The sequence below is a fragment of the Triticum aestivum genome, chromosome 5D (assembly GCF_018294505.1).
Source record: "Triticum aestivum cultivar Chinese Spring chromosome 5D, IWGSC CS RefSeq v2.1, whole genome shotgun sequence".
NCBI lineage: Eukaryota > Viridiplantae > Streptophyta > Magnoliopsida > Poales > Poaceae > Triticum > Triticum aestivum.
The window spans coordinates 402,055,389-402,061,388 of record NC_057808.1 but is presented as its reverse complement, the minus strand read 5'-3'; positions in this window follow the sequence as shown (position 1 = coordinate 402,061,388).

Genomic DNA, 6,000 nt, shown 5'->3' with positions numbered 1-6,000 from the left:
CAATCTCCTCCTCCTCCCCTCCATCCGGCCGCCATGCCGCCGAAGAAGTACATAGCCCTGATACGTCTCCATCGTATCTATAATTTTTTATTGTTTCATGCCAATATTATACAACTTTCACATACTTTTGGCAACTTTTTATATGATTTATTTGGACTAACTTACTTATCCAGTGCCCAGTGCCAGTTCCTGTTTGTTGCATGTTTTTGTATCACAGAAAATCCATATCAAACGAAGTCCAAATGCAATAAAATTTCACGGAGAATTATTTTGGAATATATGTAATTTTTGGGAGTTGGAATCACCGCAAACGGAGGCCCACACAGCCCACAAGACACAGGGCGCGCCAGAGGCCCCTGGCGCGTGGTGGTGGGTTGTGCCCTCCTCGAACGGCGGTTGGAGCTCTACTTCGGGCGCAAGGAAGCTTATATCCTGAAAAAATCGTGTTAAAATCTCAGCGCAATCGGAGTTACGGATCTCCCGGAATATAAGAAACGGTTTTCGTCCAGATCTGGGAACGTGAAACAGAAGGGAACAAAGAGGGAGATCCAATCTCGGAGGGGCTCTCGCCCCTCCCATGCCATGGAAGCCAAGGACCAGAGGAGGAACTCTCCTCCCATCTAGGGGGGAGGCCAAGGAAGAAGAAGAAGGAGGGGGGCTCTCTCCCCCTCGCTTCCGGTGGCGCCGGAGTGCCGCCGGGGCAAGGATCGTGACGGCGATCTACATCAACAATCTTGCTACCGTCAACACCAACTTTCTCCCCCTCTATGCAGCGGTGTAACACCTCTTCTCCCCGCTGTAATCTCTACTTAAACATGGTGCTCAACTCCATATATTATTTCCCAATGATCTATGGTTATCCTATGATGTTTGAGTAGATCCATTTTGTCCTATGGGTTAATCGTGATCTTGGTTGGTATGATTGTATATTTTATTTATGGTGCTGTCCTACGGTGCCCTCCGTCTCGCGCAAACGTGAGGGCCCCCCGCTGTAGGGTGTTGCAATATGTTCATGGTTCGCTTACGGTGGGTTGCGAGAGTGACAGAAACTTAAACCCGAATAGGTGGGGTATGACGTATGGGAGTAAAGAGGACTTGATACTTAATGCTATGGTTGGGTTTCACGACCTTAATGATCTTTAGTAGTTGCGGATTCTTGCTAGAGTTCCAATCATAAGTGCATCTGATCCAAGTAGAGAAAGTATGTTAGCTCATGCCTCTCCCTCATATAAAGTTGCAAGAATGATTACCGGTACTTGTTATCGATTGCCTAGGGACAAATAACTTTCTTGTAGACAAAAGCTCTCTACTAAAACTAACTTAGTTGTGTTTTTATCTAAACAGCCCCTAGATTTTATTTACGTGCTCTTTATATCTTGCAAACCTATCCTATCACACCTACAAAGTACTTCTAGTTTCATACTTGTTCTAGGTAAAGCGAACGTCAAGCGTGCGTAGAGTTGTATTGGTGGTCGATAGAACTTGAGGGAATATTTGTTCTACCTTTAGCTCCTCGTTGGGTTCGACACTCTTACTTATCAAAAGAGGCTACAATTGATCCCCTATACTTGTGGATAATCAAGTCCTTTTTCTGGCGCTGTTGTCGGGGAGCAATAGCGTGGGGTGAATATTCTCGTGTGTGCTTGTTTGCTTTATCACTAAGTAGTTTTTATTTTATGTTCTAAGTTTTTCTCTATCTTTAGTCATGGATATGGAACAGGAAACACCAAAAAAATTAGTTGTACTTGCTACTCATGGAGATGGGGAACCTCCTAAAACCCTCGATGCTCGTTATGTGAAAGATATTATGCACTACTTTGATAATCCTGAGAAACCCCCATTCAATTATATAATGGGAGTAACGTTGGATCAACGTGAATACTTTAGGGATTATCGCTTGACTCGTAAAGGGAAATTGTTATGGGATCAAATTCATATGTTGCATCGGTATGCTTGGGAGCTATGCTTGAGATATGATTATACTTGTTGCTCTAGGATGAATGCTCCACATCTTCCCTTTTCATGTGAATTTAATGATAATGAAACCTTGGCTTCTTATGCTAAAGTTATATATGATTATTATGATGTGGAACGAATAGAAGAATTTGTTGCTTTTAAAGGTGCTTATGAAATTGAATCTTTGTTTGAAAAGTTTGAAGATTTTGATGATTCAATTTATAGACCTGAAAATCTTGCTATCCTTAAATATTGCTATGATAATTATAAATACAATTATGATATTGATGTATTTATTGAGAATAACTCCGTTGTCCAAGAAAAGACTAATATTTTGCAGGAGTTTATGGAAGAAGAAATTTATGAAACTGCGAGCTCATTGGATGAAAAAGATGAGAACGGATTGATCACCCGTGCCCACCTTCTAATGAGAGTAACTCTTCAACTCATACATTGTTTAATGCCCCTTCGTTCTTACTGAAGGATGAATGCTATGATAATTGCTATGATCCCGTTGATTCTTTTGAAATATCCCTTTTTGATGAACTTGATGCTTGCTATGCTTGTGGCCATGATGCCAATTTAAATTATGCTTATGGAGATGAACTTGCTATAGTTCCTTATGTTAAGAATGAAATTGTTGCTATTGCACCCACACATGATAGTCCTATTATCTTTTTGAATTCTCCAAACTACACTATATCGGAGAAGTTTACTCTTATCAAGGATTATGTTGACGGGTTGCCTTTTATTGTTGCACATGATGATTTTGATGAATATAATATGCATGTGCTTACTGCTCCTACTTGCAATTATTATGATAGAGGAACTATATCTCCGCCTCTCTATGTTTCCAACACGATAAAATTGCAAGAAACTGCTTATGCTATGTATTGGCCTTTACTTGATGTGCATGAATTGTTCTTCTATGACATGCCGATGCATAGGAAGAGAGTTATACTTCGTCATTGCATGATTTATGTTGCTTTGTGCTCACTACTAAATTACAAATCATTGTTGATTCAAATTGGCTTTGATATACCTTGGGATCCAGGTGGATTCATTACTTGAGCACTTTATGCCTAGCTTAATGGCTTTAAAGAAAGCGCTGCCAGGGAGACAACCCGGAAGTTTTAGAGAGTCATTTATTTCTGTTGAGTGCTTTTATAAAGTTTAAAAACAAAAAATATAGAGGGGAACACAAAACTTTTCAAAAAGGAAAGTGAAAGTGAGAGAGACAAGCATTGTTGAAGTGGGGGAGCTCCTTGAACTTTGTTCATGCTCACGGAAACTTTGTGAATCTTAATTGCAGAAAGTTTTCAACAAAAATAATTATCCCCTTGTACAATTCCATTGTATTATAAAAATAATGTGCCAAGATTTGCCTTTAGGATGTTTAAATTGCTTGTTGGTTTGTGCGGTGCAAAACAGAAACTTTGGCTGTAGTGCTCGATTTTACATTTTTTACTGGAACGTCAGACGGTTCTGAAACTTTTTGCACTGTCTTGCTATACAAATTGTTTATTTTTACTAATTTTTCAAAAAAAATAGTACAGAAGTATGGTGGATGTTCAAATCTTTACAGATTGTTCTGTTTTCACAGATTGCTGTTATAGCTTCATTATTTGCATATGTTTGAATTCTTGTTGAAGCCTCCTTGACTTGAGGCCATACAATTGTGATATCATACAGTGGGTAATGTTTGTTTGTAATTATACAATAATGTTATAGTAGTACATGATGGGATTTCATTGCCATATTCACTAACCCCACCACAAAAAGTTCGGTTAAGTTTTGTGTGGATGAAGTGTTCGAAGATCAAGGAGGTCTCGATGTGAGGAGAAGGAGGAGAGGCAAGAGCTCAAGCTTGGGGATACCCAAGGCACCCCAAGTAAATATTCAAGGAGACTCAAGCATCTAAGCTTGGGGATGCCCTGGAGGGCATCCCATCTTTCTTCAACAAGTATCGGTATGTTTTCGGTTTCGTTTCGTTCGCGTGATATGTGCAAATCTTGGAGCGTCTTTTGCTTTTAGTTTTCATTTTTCTTTTATGCACCATGCTGGTATGAGATAGTCCATGGTTGATTTATAGAATGCTCATTGCACTTCACTTATATCTTTTGAGTGTGGCTTTATAGAATGCTTCATGTGCTTCACTTATATCATTTGAAGTTTGGATTGCCTGTTTCTCTTCACATAGAAAACCGATGTTCGTAGAAATCTCTTTTGCTTCACTTATATTTGTTAGAGCATGATCTTTTGTAGAAAGAATTAAAATCTCATGCTTCACTTATATCTATTTAGAGAGTCAAAAGGAATTGGTCAATTGCATGGTTAGTCATAAAATCCTACATAAAACTTGTGGATCACTGAATATGATATGTTTGATTCCTTGCAATAGTTTTGCGATGTAGAGATGATAATATGTGGGAGGTACTAGTAAACGGTTGTGGTTAGTAGGAATATTGGTGTTAAGGTTTGTGATTCCCGAAGCATGTGTTGGGGAACGTAGTAATTCCAAAAAATTTCCTACGCTCACACAAGATCATGGTGATGCACAGCAATGAGAGGGGAGAGTGTTGTCCACGTACCCTCGTAGACCGACAGCGGAAGCGTTATCACAACGCGGTTGATGTAGTCGTACGTCTTCATGATCCGACCGATCAAGTACCGAACGTACGGCACCTCCGAGTTCTACACACGTTCAGCTCGATGACGTCCCTTGAACTCCGATCCAGCCGAGTGTTGAGGGAGAGTTTCGTCAGCACGACGGCGTGGTGACGATGATGATGTTCCACCGACGCAGGGCTTCGCCTAAGCTCCGCAACGGTATTATCGAGGTGTAATATGGTGGGGGGGCACCGCACACGGCTAAGAGATCTCAAGGATCAATTGTTGTGTCCATGGGGTGCCCCCTGCCCCCGTATATAAAAGAGCAAGGGAGGAGGAGGCCGGCCCTAGGAGGGGGCGCACCAAGTGTGGAGTCCTACTAGGACTCCCTAGTCCTAGTAGGATTCCACCTCCCATATGGAATAGGAAAAGAGGAAGGGAAAAAGAGAAGGAAGGAAGGGGGCGCCCCCCTTCCCTAGTCCAATTCGGACCAGATCAAGGGGAGGGGTGCGGCCACCCTTGAGGCCCTTTTCCTTCTTTCCCGTATGGCCCAATAAGGCCCAATACGTATTCCCGTAACTCTCCGGTACTCCGAAAAATACCCGAATCACTCGGAACCTTTCCGAAGTCCGAATATAGTCGTCCAATATATCGATCTTTACGTCTCGACCATTTCGAGACTCCTTGTCATGTCCCCGATCTCATCCGGGACTCCGAACTCCTTCGGTACATAAACATACATAAACTCATAATAAAACTGTCATCGTAACTTTAAGCGTGCGGACCCTACGGGTTCGAGAACTATGTAGACATGACCGAGACACGTCTCTGGTCAATAACCAATAGCGGGACCTGGATGCCCATATTGGCTCCCACATATTCTACGAAGATCTTTATCGGTCAGACCGCATAACAACATACGTTGTTCCCTTTGTCACCGGTATGTTACTTGCCCGAGATTTGATCGTCGGTATCTCGATACCTAGTTCAATCTCGTTACCGGCAAGTCTCTTTACTCGTTCCGTAACACATCATCCCGCAACTAACTCATTAGTTACAATGCTTGCAAGGCTTATAGTGATGTGCATTACCGAGTGGGCCTAGAGATACCTCTCCGACAATTGGAGTGACAAATCCTAATCTCGAAATACGCCAACCCAACAAGTACCTTTGGAGACACCTGTAGAGCACCTTTATAATCACCCAGTTACGTTGTGATGTTTGGTAGCACACAAAGTGTTCCTCTGGTAAACGGGAGTTGCATAATCTCATAGTCATAGGAACATGTATAAGTCATGAAGAAAGCAATAGCAACATACTAAAAGATCGGGTGCTAAGCTAACGGAATGGGTCAAGTCAATCACGTCATTCTCCTAATGAGGTGATCCCGTTAATCAAATGCCAACTCATGTTTATGGCTAGGAAACATAACCA